General features: G+C 37.8%; 1 protein-coding gene across 3 annotated transcripts in view; it reads left to right on the top strand.

Moving 5' to 3' along the window:
- The window catches only part of LOC145266412 (uncharacterized), a 792,722-nt gene that overhangs the window by 346,416 nt on the left and 421,740 nt on the right, over positions 1 to 24,566 (top strand). The window lies entirely within an intron of this gene.

Below are 24,566 nucleotides of genomic sequence, written 5' to 3'. Positions count from 1 at the left end.
CAGAAAATGGACTTTGATTTATGAAAGTATGATAGGTTATGAAAAGGAAGGGTTGTAAAGAGATAGCTTCGAATTTGGGGGTATCAAAACCAAAGCAAAATATGATGAAAGTAAAAATAAAATAGATAAACCCCATAATTTATTATACCATACCTGTTCACACTGAAACACTTATCACAATATTCTGTGGATCTATATTAAAAAATCTTGTTAAACTTTGTGACATATTTCCATGCTATGGAGGTCAGGCGCGAACGAACACCCCATAATTTTATTATACCATATTTCTTAAAGCTGAAACATACTTATCAAAGTATACTTACGCAGATAGATATGAAATATCTTTATTAAAGTTTGTGCCTATTTCCATTCTATGTAGGCCAGGCGCAAACGCAGACCCCACAATTATATTATACCATCCCTATTTAAGTTAAAACATACTTATCAAAGTATTATGTACATCTATATCAAAAACACTTGTAAGCGTTTTTTTTTTTTTTTTTTTAATTTTTTATTTCCATACTTTGGACCAGGCGCGTACGCAGACCCCACAATTTTAATGAATCATCATTATGCCAAATCAAACATACCCATTCCTGTGTCTGGATACATCTATCATTATATGTGATCAGTTTTCTATAATAGTCAACCATATAGGAGCCTATTCGTGACCAGACACATACAGACGTTCAGCTTTATATTTTATATATAGCATATTATTATTATTATTATTATTAATTCCTTTTATGCACGTAATATTTAATAATAAATAAGAATACGTTCCATAAAAAATGGCGACTCATTCATATATGATTAGCAAAAGGAGCTTATAGCTCTTTGAAAAATCACTAAAGTAGCGAAAACAAATAACAAATTTTTGAAGTTGTTAATATCGCTAAAAAAGTGCCAACAACAAATCTAAAACATAAATTTCCCCAAAACCTCTGGCCTTGATGTAGGGGAGACTAAAACTTGATACTATGCTTTGAAATGGTCTGAAATAACAGCAAAGGGAGACTTGATTCCAAACATTTCTCACGTATTATATCTCCCCTCTTTTAAAAATAGAATACGATTATATCTCTAGTATCAAATAATCACTGTGAAATTTACTCTATGTATGAAAACCAAAGAGGGGAGATATAACATATGAGAAATATTTGGAATCAAGTCTCCCCTTGCTGTTATTGAAGACCATTTGAAACCGTAGCAGCAAGTTTTTGTCTTCCCTCCATCAAGGCTAGAGGTTTTTGGGAAATATTAGATATTTTGTAATGCAATATGCAAAACTATGAAAACAAATGACTATGATTGGAACGTTTTCTGATTGTAAAAAAGTGCCAAAAATAGGCTCTGGATGATGGATTATCTCCTTTATTTGCGACATTACGGGCAAATGTCACATAACCCACTACACGATTCAGGTTATTATCTTTCCAACGAGCCCTCATTTATTAAATTCTGATCAGTATTCGCTGAGATTTGGAACTTATAAAATTGCCCAAAAAGGTGGTTTATATGGATATATCTATACTGGTAGCCAAATTGAATATTGAAATGCTCATGTCTTTGGTTCTATGGGACAAAAGTACATGAAAATTTGCAGGCTTTTGGAAGATTATAATACTATTCTATGGTTAAAATTTTATGACAATTGGTAAAAGAGAGCCTATATTCTCAAACCAATATAATATGCTCAGATTTGACTACATCTAATATATAAACGGCTATATATGTCTGTCTGTCGGTCTTCATATTTTCAAACTCTATCTCCACTGAAACTAAAAGTTGCAGAGCAGCACTTAGGGCCTCAAATGATTGAATTTTTTTACAGGCCGTTTATTTATGAGTTTTTAGCCTTTTAAAATTGTTTTTAAGAATGGGTCAAAAATTTTTAAGAGGTCAAAAAAAAATTTTAAGAGGTCAAAAAAATTTTAAGAGGTCAAAAATGGGTCAAAAATTGTTAAAACTTTTGTACATTCATCTTAATTTAATTTTAATTTTTAATCGTTTTATAGGCGTGTCACGTTGGTACAGTGGTAACATCATCAGCTTTGAATGCTATAGTTTTGGTTTCGATTCTAGCTGATTGCACCTAATTACTTTTTTTTACTTTTGAAATCACGACTAATAATAATATATACGAAATCCGGACAAATTAAAATATTATATTTAAATGTATTTTACGCCCGGGCAAAGTCGGGCGCCCCCATTCCCCCGCTAATTTGTGTATGTAGTGTCCTGGTAGGCTAGCTTTAGTTTTGCTGCTTTGGGATGAATTTTGCTCGTTTTTTTATTTTTTTTCTCGGTTGTCTCCCCTGTGGCCTTGCCAGGCCACTAATGAGCACCTGCTAGCTTATCGCCATTTGTCCAAGTCAGCTGAGTAGTTAATGTGGCAACTTTACTGTGCCTAGAAGTGATTAGCATTTAATCCCGGAAGCTATGGTGCACTCGATGGCTACCGTTGGACACGTGCTTAAGAAAAAAAAAAAAAAGATTGCGGTGTGTGCGTAGAATTTGGACGATGTCTTTGCGGCAACAGGCTAAAATGTTCTGCAAATAACGACAAACAATGGCAGAATTTCTAATTTTGATCAAACTGATTATTCGGTGCTTTCCTAAGCGACGAGGCTTTACTCGTTTGCACAGATGTGCTATTTGGGTCTGCAACCGAAGACAATGGAAATGGATCCCGCCGTCTTTTTCTTTTCTTTTTTTTCTTTTCTTTTTCTTATTTTTCATTTCTTTCTTTTTTTTTTTTTGCGTTATGGTTTTAGTGTGATGTTGTCATGTCTATCTCTCACTTACTTACTTTCACTCTTGGTCACTCTTATCCTTTCTCTTTCTCTCTCTCACCTATGGTCTCTCTCATCCTCTCTCTATTTCACCCTTACTCTCTCTCTCGCTTGGTCTCTCTCTCTCTCTCTCTCTCTCTCTCTCTCTCTCACATTTACTCTCTCTTGTTTGGTGTCTTTCTCTCACCCATACTCCCTTTCGGTTGGTCATTCTCACACTTGTGCTCTCTCTCACCCATGTGCTATCTCTCTCTCTCACCCATGTGCTATCTCTCTCTCACCCATGTGCTATCTCTCTCTCACCCATGTGCTATCTCTCTCTCTCTCTCACCCATGTGCTATCTCTCTCTCACCCATGTGCTATCTCTCTCACCCACGTGCTATCTCTCTCACCCATGTGCTATCTCTCTCACCCATGTGCTATCTCTCTCACCCATGTGCTATCTCTCTCACCCATGTGCTATCTCTCTCACCCATGTGCTATCTCTCTCACCCATGTGCTATCTCTCTCTCACCCATGTGCTATCTCTCTCTCACCCATGTGCTATCTCTCTCTCACCCATGTGCTATCTCTCTCTCACCCATGTGCTATCTCTCTCTCTCACCCATGTGCTATCTCTCTCTCTCACCCATGTGCTATCTCTCTCTCTCTCTCACCCATGTGCTATATCTCTCTCTCTCACCCATGTGCTATCTCTCTCTCACCCATGTGCTATCTCTCTCTCACCCATGTGCTATCTCTCTCTCACCCATGTGCTATCTCTCTTTCACCCATGTGCTATCTCTCTTTCACCCATGTGCTATCTCTCTTTCACCCATGTGCTATCTCTCTTTCACCCATGTGCTATCTCTCTTTCACCCATGTGCTATCTCTCTCTCTCACCCATGTGCTATCTCTCTCTCTCACCCATGTGCTATCTCTCTCTCTCACCCATGTGCTCTCTCTCTCACCCATGTGCTCTCTCTCTCTCACCCATGTGCTCTCTCTCTCTCACCCATGTGCTCTCTCTCTCTCACCCATGTGCTCTCTCTCTCACCCATGTGCTCTCTCTCTCACCCATGTGCTCTCTCTCTCTCACACCCATGTGCTCTCTCTCTCTCTCACCCATGTGCTCTCTCTCTCACCCATGTGCTCTCTCTCTCACCCATGTGCTCTCTCTCTCTCTCTCTCACCCATGTGCTCTCTCTCTCTCTCTCTCACCCATGTGCTCTCTCTCTCTCTCTCTCACCCATGTGCTATCTCTCTCTCACCCATGTGCTATCTCTCTCTCACCCATGTGCTATCTCTCTCTCACCCATGTGCTATCTCTCTCTCACCCATGTGCTATCTCTCTCTCACCCATGTGCTATCTCTCTCTCACCCATGTGCTATCTCTCTCTCACCCATGTGCTATCTCTCTCTCACCCATGTGCTATCTCTCTCTCACCCATGTGCTATCTCTCTCTCACCCATGTGCTATCTCTCTCTCACCCATGTGCTATCTCTCTCTCACCCATGTGCTCTCTCTCTCTCTCTCACCCATGTGCTCTCTCTCTCTCACCCATGTGCTCTCTCTCTCTCTCACCCATGTGCTCTCTCTCTCTCTCACCCATGTGCTCTCTCTCTCTCACCCATGTGCTCTCTCTCTCTCACCCTTGTGCTCTCTCTCTCTCACCCTTGTGCTCTCTCTCTCTCACCCTTGTGCTCTCTCTCACCCTTGTGCTCTCTCTCTCTCACCCTTGTGCTCTCTCTCACCCTTGTGCTCTCTCTCTCACCCTTGTGCTCTCTCTCTCACCCTTGTGCTCTCTCTCTCTCACCCTTGTGCTCTCTCTCTCTCACCCTTGTGCTCTCTCTCTCACCCTTGTGCTCTCTCTCTCTCACCCTTGTGCTCTCTCTCTCACCCTTGTGCTCTCTCTCTCTCACCCTTGTGCTCTCTCTCTCTCACCCTTGTGCTCTCTCTCTCTCACCCTTGTGCTCTCTCTCTCTCACCCTTGTGCTCTCTCTCTCTCACCCTTGTGCTCTCTCTCTCTCACCCTTGTGCTCTCTCTCTCACCCTTGTGCTCTCTCTCTCACCCTTGTGCTCTCTCTCTCTCTTACCCTTGTGCTCTCTCTCTCTTACCCTTGTGCTCTCTCTCTCTTACCCTTGTGCTCTCTCTCTCTTACCCTTGTGCTCTCTCTCTCTCTCTCTTACCCTTGTGCTCCCTCTTACCCTTGTGCTCTCTCTCTCTTACCCTTGTGCTCTCTCTCTCTTACCCTTGTGCTCTCTCTCTCTTACCCTTGTGCTCTCTCTCTCTTTCTTAACCTTGTGCTCTCTCTCTCTTACCCTTGTGCTCTCTCTCTCTCTTACCCTTGTGCTCCCTCTCTCTCTCTCTTACCCTTGTGCTCCCTCTCTCTCTCTCTTACCCTTGTGCTCTCTCTCTCTCACCCTTGTGCTCTCTCTCTCTCTCACCCTTGTGCTCTCTCTCTCTCACCCTTGTGCTCTCTCTCTCTCACACTTGTCCTCTCTCTCTCTCACCCTTGTTCTCTCTCTCACCCTTGTCCTCTCTCTGTTGGTCTCTCTCACCCTTGTCCTCTCTCTGTTGGTCTCTCTCACCCTTGTCCTCTCTCTGTTGGTCTCTCTCACCCTTGTCCTCTCTCTGTTGGTCTCTCTCACCCTTGTCCTCTCTCTGTTGGTCTCTCTCACCCTTGTCCTCTCTCTGTTGGTCTCTCTCACCCTTGTCCTCTCTCTGTTGGTCTCTCTCACCCTTGTCCTCTCTCTGTTGGTCTCTCTCACCCTTGTCCTCTCTCTGTTGGTCTCTCTCACCCTTGTCCTCTCTCTGTTGGTCTCTCTCACCCTTGTCCTCTCTCTGTTGGTCTCTCTCACCCTTGTTCTCTCTCTGTTGGTCTCTCTCACCCTTGTCCTCTCTCTGTTGGTCTCTCTCACCCTTGTCCTCTCTCTGTTGGTCTCTCTCACCCTTGTCCTCTCTCTGTTGGTCTCTCTCACCCTTGTCCTCTCTCTGTTGGTCTCTCTCACCCTTGTCCTCTCTCTGTTGGTCTCTCTCACCCTTGTCCTCCCTCTGTTGGTCTCTCTCACCCTTGTCCTCTCTCTGTTGGTCTCTCTCACCCTTGTCCTCTCTCTGTTGGTCTCTCTCACCCTTGCTGTCTCTCTCTCTTGCTGTCTCCCTCTCTCTCTCTTGCTGTCTCCCTCTCTCTCTCTTACTGTCTCCCTCTCTCTCTTACTGTCTCCCTCTCTCTCTTGCTGTCTCCCTCTCTCTCTTGCTGTCTCCCTCTCTCTCTTGCTGTCTCCCTCTCTCTCTTGCTGTCTCCCTCTCTCTCTTGCTGTCTCCCTCTCTCTCTTGCTGTCTCTCTCTCTCTACCTTGCTGTCTCTTTCTCTCTCCCTTGCTCTCTCTCTCTCTCCCTTGCTGTCTCTGTCTCCCTTGCTGTCTCTCTCTCTCCCTTGCTGTCTCTCTCTCCCTTGCTGTCTCTCTCTCCCTTGCTGTCTCTCTCTCTCCCTTGCTGTCTCTCTCTCTCCCTTGCTGTCTCTCTCTCTCCCTTGCTGTCTCTCTCTCCCTTGCTGTCTCTCTCTCCCTTGCTGTCTCTCTCTCCCTTGCTGTCTCTCTCTCCCTTGCTGTCTCTCTCTCTCCCTTGCTGTCTCTCTCTCCCTTGCTGTCTCTCTCTCCCTTGCTGTCTCTCTCTCCCTTGCTGTCTCTCTCTCTCCCTTGCTGTCTCTCTCTCCCTTGCTGTCTCTCTCTCTCCCTTGCTGTCTCTCTCTCCCTTGCTGTCTCTCTCTCTCCCTTGCTGTCTCTCTCTCCCTTGCTGTCTCTCTCTCTCCCTTTCTGTCTCTCTCTCCCTTGCTGTCTCTCTCTCTCCCTTGCTGTCTCTCTCTCTCCCTTGCTGTCTCTCTCTCTCCCTTGCTCTCTCTCTCTCTCTCTCTCTCCCTTGCTGTCTCTCTCTCCCTTGCTGTCTCTCTCTCCCTTGCTGTCTCTCTCTCCCTTGCTGTCTCTCTCTCTCCCTTGCTGTCTCTCTCTCTCCCTTGCTGTCTCTCTCTCTCCCTTGCTGTCTCTCTCCCTTGCTGTCTCTCTCTCTCCCTTGCTGTCTCTCTCTCTCCCTTGCTGTCTCTCTCTCCCTTGCTGTCTCTCTCTCTCCCTTGCTGTCTCTCTCTCTCCCTTGCTGTCTCTCTCTCTCCCTTGCTGTCTCTCTCTCTCCCTTGCTGTCTCTCTCTCCCTTGCTGTCTCTCTCTCTCCCTTGCTGTCTCTCTCTCTTGCTGTCTCTCTCTCTCCCTTGCTGTCTCTCTCTCTCCCTTGCTGTCTCTCTCTCTCCCTTGCTGTCTCTCTCTCTCCCTTGCTGTCTCTCTCTCTCCCTTGCTGTCTCTCTCTCTCCCTTGCTGTCTCTCTCTCTCCCTTGCTGTCTCCCTCTCTCTCCCTTGCTGTCTCACTCTCTCTCCCTTGCTGTCTCACTCTCTCTCCCTTGCTGTCTCACTCTCTCTCCCTTGCTGTCTCACTCTCTCTCCCTTGCTGTCTCACTCTCTCTCCCTTGCTGTCTCACTCTCTCTCCCTTGCTGTCTCACTCTCTCTCCCTTGCTGTCTCACTCTCTCTCCCTTGCTGTCTCACTCTCTCTCCCTTGCTGTCTCACTCTCTCCCTTGCTGTCTCTCTCTCTCCCTTGCTGTCTCTCTCTCTCCCTTGCTGTCTCTCTCTCTCTCCCTTGCTGTCTCACTCTCTCTCCCTTGCTGTCTCTCTTTCCCTTGCTGTCTCTCTCTCCCTTGCTGTCTCTCTCTCTCTTTCTCTCCCTTGCTGTCTCCATCTCTTTCTCTCCCTTGCTGTCTCTCTCTCTTTCTCTCCCTTGCTGTCTCTCTCTCTTTCTCTCCCTTGCTGTCTCTCTCTCTTTCTCTCCCTTGCTGTCTCTCTCTCTCTCTCTTTCTCTCCCTTGCTGTCTCTCTCTCTCTTTCTCTCCCTTGCTGTCTCTCTCTCTCTCTTTCTCTCCCTTGCTCTCTCTTTCTCTCCCTTGCTCTCTCTTTCTCTCCCTTGCTCTCTCTCTCTCTCTTTCTCTCCCTTGCTCTCTCTCTCTTTCTCTCCCTTGCTCTCTCTCTCTTTCTCTCCCTTGCTCTCTCTCTCTTTCTCTCCCTTGCTCTCTCTTTCTCTCCCTTGCTCTCTCTCTCTCTTTCTCTCCCTTGCTCTCTCTCTCTCTTTCTCTCCCTTGCTCTCTCTCTCTCTTTCTCTCACCCTTGCTCTCTCTCTCTCTTTCTCTCACCCTTGCTCTCTCTTTCTCTCACCCTTGCTCTCTCTCTCTCTCTCTCTTTGTCTCTCACCCTTGCTCTCTCTCTCTCTCTCTCTCTGTCTCTCACCCTTGCTCTCTCTCTCTCTCTCACCCTTGCTCTCTCTCTCTCTCTCTCTCTCTCACCTCTGCTCTCTCTCTCTCTGTCTCTCACCTTTGCTCTCTCTCTCACCCTTGCTCTCTCTCTCTCTCTGTCTCTCTCTCTGTCTCTCACCCTTGCTCTCTCTCTCTCTGTCTCTCACCCTTGCTCTCTCTCTCTCTCTCTCTCTCTCTCTCTCTGTCTCTCACCCTTGCTCTCTCTTTCTCACCTGGTCTCTAGAGAGCATGAATAATGAAATAGAAGAATTAAAAGGTACATGCAGCATTTGTATTTCAAAATTTGTTTCTGTCTCTCGTTTCCATCATTCCCATATCAAACCTCTGATACGTGCAACGAACTCTTACAAAATCGGTATCTATTCATTTATTTATTGCGGACTATTATCCTCATCATTTTGTTTCATGACGTTTCAACCCACTATTCCTCTGGCCTTCATCAGGTGGTAACCGCGATGGGATAGGAGCTTCGAATTTCCTAACTGCATTCTCAGCAATTACTGCCATCCATAGTTAGGATTCAAACCACTATCGTCAGACAATGCTCAATACGGTTCCAGGTGAGCATTGATAGCGGTTTCAATCCTACCCAAAGTCGGCCAGAGGCTTAGTTGGGCAAAACGTGGTGAGATGACAACAACTATGGAAGGCAGTAATTGCTGAGAATGCAGTTAGGAGATTCGGAGTTCCTATCCCGTCGTGGTTACCACCTGATGAAGGCCAAACGTCAAGAAACTAAAAGATGAGGATAATAATTTTTGTAAGTAGGAGTCAGTTTTTGTGTCAACATTTTTGCAGTCATTCACGCCTCTCAATCTTGACGTACGTACAAAACATGTTATTTTGAAGGCATGTGATGTCACAAGTCGTGTGGGCAAGACAGCTAACGTGTTTGCTTTTTTTCCACTTTTTTTTCCTCTTTTACATTACAGGTTCAAGCTTGGCTATTGTGGCTATTTTTTGGTTCCCCGACAAAATTCACCCTTGCCCGTTCGTTCGTCCGTCCGCACTTTGCTCAATAACTACGTCTTGTAATTTTTGGAAATTTGGCACAAACATTAGACATGATATTAGTAAAAAAATAACAGAACTGATTTTCCGAAAATTGCTAAAATTGACACTTTTGTGCTTATTAAAAAAAAATTGATGCCTTGAATTTTTATAAACCTTTCTGAAAAGTTGTAACTAACTGATTTCTATATAATTTTGTTTGTCTATACTTCGTGATAACTCTTGAGTGTGCCCCAGGGGCTCTTTTAGGGATAATAAAAACAGTCCATTTTTGGGACTATTTTGCCATATTTCTCCAAAATTTTCTGTGTATGTCTACTTAGCAGTTTTGCATGGTGCTGAACTCAGATTTAAATATGTTAAGGGGGACTTTTGGGGCTAAATGGGGGTGTGTGGACTTAGTCATTTCTTTTTTTTTTTTTTTTGCATGGTGCAGAACTCAAATTTACATGAATTGCACCGTTTGTTCATTTTTACCAGGATTTGATGTCCCCTGGGGACTTTTGGGGCTAAATGGAGTGGGGTGAGGGCAAATGCTGAACTTAGTTAATTTTTTTTGTGCCTCGTCCACTGTGCACTCACGGGGGACCATGCATATTTATTTGCATTTTTTTTTTTTTTTTTTTTTTTTTTTTTGCACTCGCACAGGTACTCACTGCTATTTTTCATTTTTGTTAGGGGTTGGTTGCTCAATAGCCTTACTATAACATCTCTCCACACCCGGGCAACGCCAGGTACTCATGCTAGTATTATATAAAATATCTATTTTGTTTGAGGTAATGGCAAAAAAGGATAAATCAGTTTTGGGAGTATTTTTTGTGTAGTTTTTTATGTTTAATTGGACACATAGACAACTGTTGTGTGTGTGTATATATATATATATATATATATATATATATATATATATATATATATATATATATATATACAGGGTGCCCGTAAAGTTACTATACAGTCTTACAAGTTACTATACAGACACCCTGTAATATATTAACAGTACAGTAAGATATTGTATTAAAATATTTATTTGTAACAAAAGAAATAAAAAGAAATAACACCTTTATGTTTATAAAAATCTCAGAAAATACACGTGTTACATCCGAAAAGACTAACAATCAAGGCAAACAATTTCTATGACAAATATTCAAATTGGAACTGTAGCCAAATTTTGTTCAGTGCACACACTTGGCCGACCAGAACGCGAAGCATCGGCAACTGAGCCAGTATCATCAAATTTGTCTCGAAGTTTATAAATAGCCGAACGTGTTGGAGGATTTGTATTAAAATAATGATTCCAATCACGAATTACATCCTGTGCATTTTCTGTTTTCCAATATCGCTTTGAAATAAATTTGCGCTCTTCCAAAGTTAGCTTGCGTGGCATGCTTGATTAAATAAACCTGTAAAAAATAAATATTAACTATTAATACAAATATAATACAATAAAACAATAAGACTGTATAGTAACTTTACGGACACCCTGTGTGTGTATATATATATATATATATATATATATATATATATATATATATATATATATTAGTTTAGTGGTTACAGTTAAATTCTGAAAATCAAAATATAGGCACATATATTCGAGTTAAGAATTTATTGTTTGACAAAAGGAATCTATAGAAGGGGGTTATGTTAATTTCCTTAATCCATGGATTTTCAATAATGGCTATATCATCAGAGGAAATGAAATGCGGTTAGGAAAATGTTCAGCTGTGAATAGACATGTATTTTGCTTTTCAGCACAGATATTGAAAAAAATTTTTTGGGTGGTGAATAATAATTATATGAAAATAATTCTAGGAAAAGAAGTTTCATACAACCTGAGCAGTCCATTATCGGAAGGAGTACGATATCTTCCAGGGTATTATTGCCAGGTAGGCAGAATATTGGGCCATATAACAAGAATGCTGCATGGTTGCTTCATACTGATTTTCCAAAGGGTATACGGAGTGGACGTATTCGTGGGCGAGTTGAATATGCTTTGATAGATGTGATCCAAAGTCTTTTTAGGTTTTGAAACAGTGTATCAGATATTGGATGAATGTTCCATTCCATTGTATATATTCCCGTCGGTGATGGAAGTTGAATGTTGAGTTATATATGCATATCTATGGTGCGATGGACCTCGAAAATCAATGGCATGGATTGAAAAGTATTCTGAGTGATGTTTATTCGATCTGATGTGTTAGGCAATTAGCTTCTGATATGGGCTGAATTCCTGGTATTCTGCTGGTCAGCTTGTTGAGTAGGGGTGAAGGAAGCCATTTAGATAAGGATATTTCACCTGGTTTTTAATCTGTCTTATCTCGCTTATATATATATATATATATATATATATATATATATATATATATATATATATATATATATACTGAGGAAGATGGGGTTCCTTAGTAGTTTGTCTAAGTTAAGGAAAACTCTACACCAGCCATTACCATTTTAAACAAGTCATTGTGTGGGTAGTTAATGAATTTGCTTACATTCTACTTTCCGAAAAAAAAAAAAAAAAAAATTTAGTAGGAAAACCAATGTTTCAATCAAAGATATTTCATCAAACTAATCTTCGCTGAGCAAGAACAGGAACTACGCCTACTCAACTCGTGACTTGGGGGTCATGTGGCTTGGTTTGAGATAGCAGGGCTTGTCTTGTTACACCTGCGGTACAATGAAAGCAGAGTATAACATGCGTTGAGTTGAATGAGAGAGTCCATCATGTTTATTACTAGCAGGGAGGGGCTCAGCGATAGAGCTTCAGGATCCAGACTCAGGGATCCTTATTACAATCTTTCTAGGTTTAGCCATGCTGAGGTATCGTATAACAACAAAACACACACATAGAAGTGGAAAAAAAAATCATTAAATTCAGTTTTTCTACAGCCATAGTTATTGAGAAAGTCGGCCTCCCACATACAGCACCTGGTCTTCTGAAATGATCACTTCTCTAATACTGACCAAGTTCAACAACGTGGCAACATGATTAGTCGTATTGCTTGTTTTTATAGTACACTAGCAGGGCTACCCGGCGTTGCTCGGGACCGTATAAACAATGAAAAAACAAAAGCAGATATTGAACATATGTTTTATTCTTAGGGGAGAGGAATCTTTCATCTCAAGTTTTAGTGTTACAAATAAACATTTGTCTTTTATATATATAGATAATGACAGGTTTTTTGGGGGCCCCCCTCGAAGATAACTGATCAGTTGACCAACTTCTAGTGGTCCGTTTGACGTGAAATTTCGATATTTGTCATCCGGGTGATGGGGCTTCGATATGATACCAAATTTGTCAAGTTTGGTTCCGTCTTTCAAAAGTTTTAGCGTTACAAACATACATACACACAGACGTTTGGCTTTTATATATATAGACTAGCAGGGCTACCCGGCGTTGCTCGGGACCGTATAAACAATGAAAAAACAAAAGCAGATATTGAACATATGTTTTATTCTTAGGGGAGACGAATCTTTCATCTCTATGTATTATTTGTTTTATCTACCCCCGGACTGGTATTGTTCATGTTTTATCCCTAGCATAGGTAATTTACAGCATGTATATGAAATTGTTTTACCTTAGGGAGAAGAGAACAGGTAATATACAACATAATGTGTCTATATTACATCCCTGGCAACGCCTAGAAACCAGCTAGAACATGTATTTCAGTCAATCTTTATTACATCCTGGGCTATGCCGGGAAACCAGCTAATCTCTATTTAGTGACTTGACCACCAAAATACCTCCCTAAGTGTGTCCTTTCTTTTGAACTTATTAGATATAGGTATCTAGAAATGTGTGTGAAATTTTGTTGAATGCATTGTTCACTATGATTTTCTTATTGTTCTACACAATATCAACTGTAGCGAAATAAAACAGTAAACTTAGTGTAGTGTTAGAATAAAGAGCAAAGGAAAAAATTAGAATCATATTCTGTAATTGCAAATCTAAATTTGCTAGCGTGTACCAGTATTTGCCAGGTTGTGGAAATTTGGAATTTTTAACGTATGTAGTGGCCTTTTCCTAGATACCTATTGCTAAAAATTATACTTTCATTTTGTTAGAAAAATCTCTCTTCGGATGCCCTGCATCATCCAAAATAAAAACAAATATTTTTATAATTGTTTCAGTACATTGCTACACATTGTGAAATTTGTTGACGTTTGTAAAAAAAAATCATGAATGTGCTTATATTCCAAAAAAGAAAATATCAGTGCACAGTATTGAAAGTGTTTGAGATTCAAAAGTCTGTAACATTTCTACTAACTTCATAAGATGTCATGTGAGAAACTTAATTGAATATCAAGACATTATCTGAAGCGTTTTTATTTTGGTGTAACGTATGTGTTTACAGTGAACCGTAACTTTTAATAAACAGCTTGGTATGCAATGACATAGGCTAAGAATCTTAGACAAAATATATATAAATTGGAAAAATGTGTGAACAAATGAAAAAAAAATGATCCGCTCCACTTGATGACATCAAGCACAGTAATATTTTAGTGAAGAAAATATGAAATTGATGTTCAGTGATTAGTTTGGATGAATGAGAAAATGTAATTGTTTGATGCATAAAAAATAACTCATTTGCTGTATTTGATATTAAGCAGCAAAATATAGTGATTTGAATATTAAGGAAAACATCAAATCAGATTATATAAAAAAAAAGATGAAATTAGAAAATATATATTTTCTGTTTATGAGTTTTGCCAATCAAAATTTTGTGGCAGAAATTGGGTGATTACCATGCAATTTTATTTTGATAAAATTCTTAAATTATTTCAATGTTTATTATAATTTCTTATTAGTGACTTGTTATCATCAAAATCCGCCCCAAAGAGTGTCCTTTCTTTTATTAGGTATCAGAATAGGTATCCAGATTTCTACTTCTATACAAATGTGATATTTCGGATCTGTAGATAAACAATTTGTTGCATATATAAGCTGAGAATTGTTCTCTCTCATTCTCTCTCTCACACACCCACACATTCTCACTTTTATAGATATAATAGATAAATTATGCTAGATATATTTCCATGTGTCTGAATAATCTATATACAAATTTTCAAATCTGTAGATAAAAAATTTGTTGAGTATATAGGTTGAGAATTGTTCTCTCTCTCTCTCTCTCCTCTCACGCATGCTCACTTTTATAGATATAATAGATAGATTATGCTAGATATATTTCCATATGTCTGAATACACTATATAAAAATTTTCTAATCTGTAGATAAAAATTTGTTGAATATAAAGGGTGAGAATTGTTCTTACTCTCTCTCTCTCACACACACATTCTCACTTTTATAGACATAATAGATAGATTATGCTAGATATATTTCCATATGTCTGAATACCCTATATACCAATTTTCAAATCTGTAGATAAAAAATTTGTTGAATATATAGGTTGAGAATTGTTCTCTCGCTCTGTCTCTCTCTCTCTTGCTACCTCACACACACACACACGCAAACATTCTCACTTTTATAGATATAATAGATAGATTATGCTAGATATATTTCCATATGTCTGAATACCCTATATACAAATTATCTAATCTGTAGATAAAAAATTTGTTGAGTATATAGGTTGAGAATTGCTCTCTCTCTCACAGACACACACATTTTCACTTTTGTAGATATAATAGATAGATTATGCTAGATATATTTCCGTATGTATGAATACCCTTTATAACAAATTTAAAATCTGTAGATAAAAAATTTGTTGAATATATAGGTTAAGAATTGTTCTCTCTCTCTCTCTCTACCTCACACACACCCACACACACAAACATTCTGACTTTTATAGATATAATAGATAGATTATGCTAGATATATTCCATATGTCTGAATACCCTATATACAAATTTTCTAATCTGTAGATAAAAAATTTGTTGAATATTTTCAACCCTTATCCTCGAGTGGCGTCTGGGCCTTGATAAGTAGTAATGCGTATTTAGCAAAATATAAATATATATATATATATATAACAAATTTACTGAATTTCCATTACTAACGATTACTGTATTGTCCAATTGACTACTGCGCTTTTCAACCCTTATCCTCGAGTGGCCTCTGGGCCTTGAGAAGTAGTAATTACTAACGATTACTATATTGACCAATGGACTACTGCACTTTTTAACACTTATCCTCGGGTGGCCTCTGGGCCTTATTGTCCAATTGACTACTGTGGACTTTTTAACTCTTATGCTCGAGTGGCCTCTGGGCCTTGATAAGTGGAAATGACCAAGTAACAAAAAATAGGTATATAACAAATTTACTGAATTTCCATTACTAACGATTACTATATTGTCCAATTGACTACTGTGCACTTTTCAATCCTTATCCTCGAGTGGCCTCTGGGCCTTGATAAATGGTAATGCGTATGTAACAAAATATACATATATATAACAAATTTACTGAATTTCCATTACTAACGATTACTATATTGTCCAATTGACTACTGCACTTTTAAACGCTTATCCTCGAGTGGCCTCTGGGCCTTGATAAGTGGTAATACCATCGAGTGGCCTCTGGGCCTTAATAAGTGGTTGTGCCTAAGTAACAAAAAATAGGTATATTACAAATATCCCGCATTTCCATTACAACCGACTACTACGGTGCACTTTTCAATCCTTATCCTCGAGTGGCCTGTGGGCTTTGATAAGTGGTAATGCGTATTTAACAAAATATTAATACATATATAACAAATTTACTGAATTTCCATTACTAACAATTACTATATTTTGTCCAATTGACTACTGCACTTTTCAACACTTATCCTCTAGTGGCCTCTGGGCCTTGATAAGTGGTAATGCCTATCTAAACAAAATATAAATATATATATAACAAATTTCCCGACTTTCCATTACTAACGATTACTATGTTGTCCAATTAACTACTGCCATTTTCAACCCTTATCCTCGGGTGGCCTCTGGGCCTTATTGTCCAATTGACTACTGTGCACATTTAACTCTTATCCTCGAGATGTATCTGGGCCTTGATAAGTGGAAATGCCTAAGTAACAAAAAAATAGATATATAACAAATTTCCCAAATTTGACTACTGTGCACTTTTCAACTCTTATCCTCGAGTGGCCTCTGGGCCTTGATAAGTGGTCATATATATTTTTTACAAAATAAAAAAAAAGGTTGGAGTCGCTGAATAACTCATCCTCCCGTTAAAGCGGTTCCATCCTCTTTCCCCAATTTGACTACTGTGCACTTTTCAACTCTCGTCCTCGAGTGGACTATGGGCCTTGATAAGTGGTAATACATATTTTATGAAAAATATATATATATATATATATATATATATATATATATAACAAAATAGGTTGGAGTTGCTGAATAACTCATCCTCCTGTTAAAGCGGTTCCATCCTCTTTCCCAAATTTGACTACTGTGGACTTTTTAACTCTCATCCTCGAGTGGCCTATGGGCCTTGATAAGTGGTAATACATATTTTTTTATAAATATATATATATATATACCAAAACAGGTGTGAGTCGCTGAATAATTCATCCTTCTATTAAAGCGATTAAATCCTCTTTCCCAAATTTGACTACTGTGCACTTTTAAACTCTCATCCTCGTGTGGCCTATGGGCCTTGATAAGTGGTAATATATAGTTTGTACAAAATATATATATATATATATATATATATATATATATATAACAAAATAGGTTGGAGTCGCTGAATCACTCATCCTCCCGTTAAAGCGGTTCCATCCTCTTTCCCGAATTTGACTAATGTGCACTTTTCAACTCTTATCCTCGAGTAGCCTATGGGCCTTGATAAGTGGTAATATATTTTTGTTATAAATATATATATATATATATATATATATATATATAAAAAATAGGTTGGAGTCGCTGAATAACTCATCCTCCCGTTAAAGCGGTTCCATCCTCTTTCCCGAATTTTACTACTATGCACTTTTCAACTCTCATCCTCGAGTGGCCTATTGTCCTTGATAAGTGGTAATATATATTTTTTAATAAAAGTATATATATATATATATATATAAAAAAATAGGTTGGAGTTGCTGAATAACTCATCCTCCCGTTAAAGCGGTTCCATCCTCTTTACCGTATTTTTTATACAGTGCACTATTCAACTCTCATCCTCGAGTGGCCTATTGTCCTTGATAAGTGGTAATATATATTTTTTAATAAATATAGATATAAATATATATATAAAAAAACAGGTTGGAGTCGCTGAATAACTCATCCTCCCGTGAAAGCGGTTCCATCCTCTTTCCCGAATTTGACTACTGTGCACTTTTCAACTCTAATCCTCGAGTGTCCTATGGGCCTTGATAAGTAGTAATATATATTTTTTACAAAAATATATACATACATATATATAACAAAATAGGTTGGAGTCACTGAATAATTCATCCTCCTCTTAAAGCGGTTCCATCATCTTTGCCGAATTTGACTACTGTGCACTTTTAAACTCTCATCCTCGTGTGGCCTATGGGCCTTGATAAGTGGTAATATATATTTAAAAATAAATATAGATATAAATATATATATACCAAAATAGGTTGGAGTCGCTGAATAACTCATCCTCCCGTTAAAGCGGTTCCATCCTCTTTCCCAGATTTGACTGCTGTGCACTTTTCAACTCTAATCCTCGAGTGTCCTATGGGCCTTGATAAGTAGTAATATATATTTTTTACAAAAATATATACATACATATATGTAACAAAATAGGTTGGAGTCACTGAATAATTCATCCTCCTCTTAAAGCGGTTCCGTCATTTCGTCAATGACTACTGTGCACTTTTAAACTTTCATCCTCGAGTGGCCTATAGGCCTTGATAAGTGGTAATAGTTTGTACAATAGTTTGTACAATATATATATCTATATATATATATATTACAAAATAGGTAAGAGAGAGAGAAGAGGGTGAGAGAGAGAGAAGAGAAAGAGGTAGAGAGAGAAGAGGGTGAGAGAGAGCAGAGAAGAGGGTGAGAGAGAGCAGAGAAAGAGGGTGAGAGAGAAAGAGGGTGAGAGAAGTGAAAGAGGTAGAGAGAGAAGAGGGTAAGAGAGAAAGAGGGTGAGAGAGAGAAGAGGGTGAGAGAGAGAGAGGTAGTGAGAGAGAGAGATAAGAGAAAGAGGTAGAGAGAGAGAGAAGAGGGTAAGACAGAGAGAGAGAGGGGTAGTGAGAGAGAGAGATAAGAGAAAGAGGTAGAGAGAGAGAGAGAAGAGGGTGAGGGAGAAAGAAGAGGGTGAGAGAGAGAGAGAAGAGGGTGAGGGAGAAAGAAGAGGGTGAGAGAGAGCAGAGGGAGAGAGAGAGAAGAGAAATAGGTAGAGAGAGAGAGAGATGAAGGTGAGAGAGAGCAGGGAAAGAGGGTGATAGAGAAGAGAAAGAGGTAGAGAGAGAGAGAGAGAAGGGTGAGAGAGAGCAGAAAAAGAGGGTGAGAGAGAGAGAAAGAGGGTCAGAGAGAGAGAGAAGAGAAAAAGGTGTACACAGAGAGTGAGAGAGAGAAGAGGGTAAGAGAGAGAGAGAGAAGAGGTTGAGAGAGAGAGAGAGATAAGAGAAAGAGGTAGAGAGAGAGAAGCGGGTGAGAGAGAGAAGAGGGTGCGAGAGAGAAGAGAAAGAGGTAGAGAGAGAGAAGCGGGTGAGAGAGAGAGAAGAGGGTGCGAGAGAGAAGAGAAAAAGGTAGAGAGAGAGAAGAGGGTGAGAGAGAGAGAAAGAGGATGAGAGAGAGAAGAGAAAGAGAGAGAGAGAAGAGGGTGATAGAGAAAGAGAGTGAGAGAGAGAAGAGAAAGAGAGAGAGAGAGAGAGAAAGAGGGTGAGAGAAGAGGGTAAATGTGCATCTTTTTTTATAGTAGGTAATGCTTGGGAGACTGTGCACATTGCCTCCTCCCCCCTCCCCCCTATAAACGCGGTTCCATTCATAAGAAAACAAACTCGTATAAAAGTAATTTTCGTGTATTTAAGCGGCCTTATACTGATAGCCACCCCTCCCCCTTCCAGTTTAACAGAGTTAGGAGGTAAAAACAAAATGGCTAAAGCCTTGTTTACATGGTAAACTATAGCAAAGAGCATAGTCATCTTTCTTCGCCGGTAAAAAACTTCAAGCAAAAATAAAAACATTTTCCCTACGTCAATTTTTATGTAATTTTGGGATTCTTCTTTTTGAAGTGCGATAAATCCGTTGGTAATAACGGTTCGACTCTTAAACTAATATTTAACTGTGTTATAGTATCAATGATACTCCTCGCAGGCAGCTTTAATGTACGTCAGAGGCTCAGCGTAGCCGACATTTTACTGAGCTGACGTCACGTCACGTGACAGCTAATGAATAATGTTAAAATGACAGGTTTTTTGGGGGGCCCCCCTGGGAGAAAAATGATCAGTTAACCCCCTTCTAGTTGTCCGTTTGACGTGAAATTTCGATATTTGTCATCCGGGTGATCAAGGTGCAATATGCTACCTAATTTGTCAACTTTGGTTGTGTCTGTCAAAAGTTTTAGCGTTACAAACAAACATACATACATACATACATACACACCGATTTTTGCCTTTTATATATATAGACTAGCAGGGCTACCCGGCGTTGCTCGGGACCGTATAAACAATGAAAAAACAAAAGCAGATATTGAACATATGTTTGATTCTTAGGGGAGAGGAATCTTTCATCTCTATGTATTATTTGTTTTATCTACCCTAGGACTGATATTGTTCATGTTTTATCCCTAGCATAGGTAATTTACAGCATGTATATGAAATTGTTTTACCTTAGGGAGAAGAGAACAGGTAATATACAACATAATGTGTCTATATTACATCCCTGGCAACGCCTAGAAACCAGCTAGAACATGTATTTCAGTCAATCTTTATTATATCCTGGGCTATGCCGGGAAACCAGCTAATCTCTTTTTAGTGACTTGACCACCAAAATACCTCCCTAAGTGTGTCCTTTCTTTTGAACTTATTAGATATAGGTATCTAGAAATGTGTGTGAAATTTTGTTGAATGCATTGTTCACTATGATTTTCTTATTGTTCTACACAATATCAACTGTAGCGAAATAACACAGTAAACTTAGTGTAGTGTTAGAATAAAGAGCAAAGGAAAAAATTAGAATCATATTTTGTAATTGCAAATCTAAATTTGCTAGCATGTACCAGTATTTGCCAGGTTGTGGAAATTTGGAACTTATAACATATGTAGTGGCCTTTTCCTAGATACCTATTGCTAAAAATTATACTTTCATTTTGTTAGAAAAATCTCTCTTCAGATGCCCTGCATCATTCAAAATAAAAACAAATATTTTTATAATTGTTTCAGTATATTGCTACACAATGTGAAAGTTTTTAACGTTTGTAAAAAAGATCATGAATGTGCTTATATTGCAAAAAAGAAAATATCAGTGCACAGTATTGAAAGTGTTTGAGATTCAAAAGTCTGTAACATTTCTACTAACTTCATAAGATGTCATGTGAGAAACTGAATTGAATATCAAGACATTATCTGAAGCGTTTTTATTTTGGTGTAACATATGTGTTTACAGTGAACCTTAACTTTTAATAAACAGATTGGTATGCAATGACATAGGCTAAGAATCTTTAAAATATATATAAATTGGAAAAATGTGTGAACAAATGAAAAAAAAATGATCCGCTCCACTTGATGACATCAAGCACAGTAATATTTTAGTGAAGAAAATATGAAATTGATGTTCAGTGATTAGTTTGGATGAATGAGAAAATGTAATTGTTTGATGCATAAAAATAACTCAGTTGCTGTATTTGATATTAAGCAGCAAAATATAGTGATTTGAATATTTGGGAAAACATCAAACCAGATTATGTAAAAAGAAAAAAAAAAGATGAAATTAGAAAATATATATTTTATGTTTATGAGTTCTGCCAATCAAAATTTTGTGGCAGAAATTGGGTGATTACCATGCAATTTTATTTTGGTAAAAGTCTTAAATTATTAGAATGTTTATTATAATTTCTAATTAGTGACTTGTTATAATCAAAATCCGCCCTAAAGAGTGTCCTTTCTTTTATTAGGTATCAGAGTAGGTATCAAGATTTCTACTTCTATACAAATGTGATATTTCAGATCTGTACATAAAAAAATTTGTTGAATATATAGGTTGAGAATTGTTCTGTGTCGCTCTCTCTCACACACACACGCATTCTCACTTTTATAGATATAATAGATAGATTACTCTAGATATATTTCCATATGTCTGAATACCCTATATACAAATTTTCAAATCTGTAGATAAAAAAATTTGTTGAGTATATAGGTTGAAAATTGTTCTCTCTCTCTCACACACACATTCTCAATTTTAGAGATATAATAGATAGATTATGCTAGATATATTTCCATATGTCTGAATACCCTATATACAAATTTTCTAATCTGTAGATCAAATATTTGTTGAATATATAGGTTGAAAATTGTTCTTACTCTCTCTCTCTCTCTCTCTGGCTACCTCACACACACATTCTAACTTTTATAGATATAATAGATAGATTATGCTAGATATATTTCCATATGTGTGAATACCCTATATACAAATTTTCTAATTTGTAGATAAAAAATTTGTAGAGTGCATAGGTTGAGAATTGTTCTCTCTATCTCTCACACACACACATTCTAACTTTTAAAGATATAATAGATTATGCTAGATATATTTCGATATTTCTGAATACCCTATATATAAAAATTTGTTGAATGTATAGGTTGAGAACTGTTCTCTCTCTCTCTCTCTCTCTCTCTCTCTCTCTCTCTCTCTCGCTCACACACACACACATTCTCACTTTTATAGATATAATAGAAAGATTATCCTAGATATATTTCTATTTGTATGAATACTCTATATACAAATTTTAAAATCTGTAGATAAAGAATTTGTTGAGTATATGGGTTGAGAATTGTTCTCTCTCTCTCTCTCTCTCTCTCTCTCTCACACACACACACACATTCTCACTTTTATAGATATAATAGATTATGCTAGATATATTTCCATATGTCTGAATACCCTATATACAAATTTTCAAATCTGTAGATAAAAAATTTGTTGAGTATATAGGTTGAGAATTGTTCTCTCTCTCTCTATCACACACATTCTCACTTTTATAGATATAATAGACAGATTATGCCAGATATATTAAAATATGTCTGAATGCCCAATATACAAATTTTGAAATCTGTAGATAAAAAATTTGTTGTATACATAGGTTGACAATTGTCCTCTCTCTCACACACACACACACACATTCTCACTTTTATACATATAATAGATAGATTATGCTAGATATATTTCTATATGTCTGAACACCCTATATACAAATGTTCAAATCTGTGGATAAAAAATTTGTTGAATGTATAGGTTGAGAATTTTTATCTCTCTCTTTTTCTCTCTCTCTCTCTCGCTATCTCACACACACGCATTCTCACTTTTATAGATAAAATAGATAGATTATGCTAGATATATTTCCATATGTCTGAATACCCTATATACAAAGTTTCAAATCTGTAGATAAAAAATTTGTTGAATATATAGGTTTAGAATTGTTCTCTCTCTCTCTCTCACACACACATTCTAACTTTTGTAGTTATAATAGATAGATTATGCTAGATATATTTCCATATGTCTGAATACCCTATATACAAATTTTCTAAACTGTAGGTAAAAAATTTGTTGAGTATGTAGGTTAAGAATTGTTCTCTCTCTCTCTCACACACACACACACACACAAGTTCTCACTTTTATAGATATAATAGATAGATTATGCTAGATATATTTCTATATGTCTGCCTACCCTATATACAAATTTCCAAATCTGTGCCCAAAAATGTGTGGAATATATAGGTTGAGAATTGTTCTCTCTCTCTCTCTCTCACACATATTCTCACTTTTATAGGTTATATAGGTTGAGAATTTTTTGCTCTTTCCATCACTCACATTCACACTTTTATAGATATAATACATAGATTATGCCAGATATATTTACATATGTCTGAATACCCAATATACACATTTTCAAATCTGTAGATAAAAAATTAGTTGAATATATAGGTTGAGAATTGTTCTCTCTCTCTCTCTTTCTCTCTCTCTCTCACACACACATTCTCACTTTTATAGATATAATAGATAGATTATGCTAGATATATTTCCATACGTCTGAATACCCTATATCCAAATTTTCTAATATGTAGATAAAAAATTTGTTGAATATATAGGGTGAGAATTTTCCTTCCTCTCTTTCTCTCTCTCTCTTTCTCACACACACACAAGCTGAAAATTGTTCTCTCTCTCTCTCTGACTCTCTCTCTCTCTCTCACACACACACACATGGTCATTTTATAGATATAATAGATAGGTTATGCTAGATATATTTCTATATGTCTGAATACCCTATATACAAATTTTTAATCTGTAGATAAAAAATTTGTTGAGTATATAGGTTGAGAATTGTTCTTTCTCTCTCTCTCACACACACATTCTCACTTTTATAGATATAATAGATTATGCTAGATATATTTCCAAATGTCTGAATACCCTATATACAAATTTTCAAATCTGTAAAGATAGAATTTGTTGAATATATAGGTTGAGAATTGTTCTCTCTCTCTCTCTTTCACACACATTCTCACTTTTATAGATATAATAGATAGATTATGCTAGATATATTTCCTTATGTCTGAATACCCTATATACAAATTATCAAATCTGTAGATACAAAATTTGTTGAGTATATAGGTTGAGAATTGTTCTCTCTCTCTCTCTCTCTCACTCACTCACTCACTCACTCACACACACACACACACATTCTACCTTTTATAGATATAATAGATTATGCTAGATATATTTCCATATGTCTGAATACCCTGTATACAAATTTTCAGATCTGTACATAAAAATTAGTTGAATATATAGGTTGAGAATTGTTCTCTCTCTCTCTCTTCTCTCTCTCTCTTTCACACACATTCTCACTTTTCTAGATATAATAGATAGATTATGCTAGATATATTTCCATATGTCTGAATACCCTATATACAAATTTTCTAATCGGTAGATAAAAATTTGTTGAATATATAGGGTGAGAATTGTACTTACTCTCTCTCTCTCTCTCTCTCTCACGCACACATTCTCACTTTTATGGATATAATAGATAGATTATGCTGGATATATTTCCATATGTCTGAATACCCTATATACAAATGGTCAAATCTGTAGATAACAAATTTATTGAATAGATAGGTTGAGAATTGTTCTCTCTCTCTCTCTCGCAACCTTACACACACAACCACACGCAAACATTCTGACTTTTATAGATATAATAGATCGATTATGCTAGATATATTTCCATATGTCTGAATACCCAATATACAAATTTTCAAATCTGTAGGTAAAAAATTTGTAGAATATATAGGTTGAGAATTGTTCTCT

The sequence above is a fragment of the Euprymna scolopes genome, chromosome 41 (genome assembly GCF_053919585.1).
Source record: "Euprymna scolopes isolate OS-2025 chromosome 41, ASM5391958v1, whole genome shotgun sequence".
Taxonomy (NCBI): Eukaryota; Metazoa; Mollusca; class Cephalopoda; order Sepiida; family Sepiolidae; genus Euprymna; species Euprymna scolopes.
The sequence above is the reverse complement of the archived record's forward strand: the minus strand, read 5'-3'. Positions and strand labels throughout refer to the sequence as shown.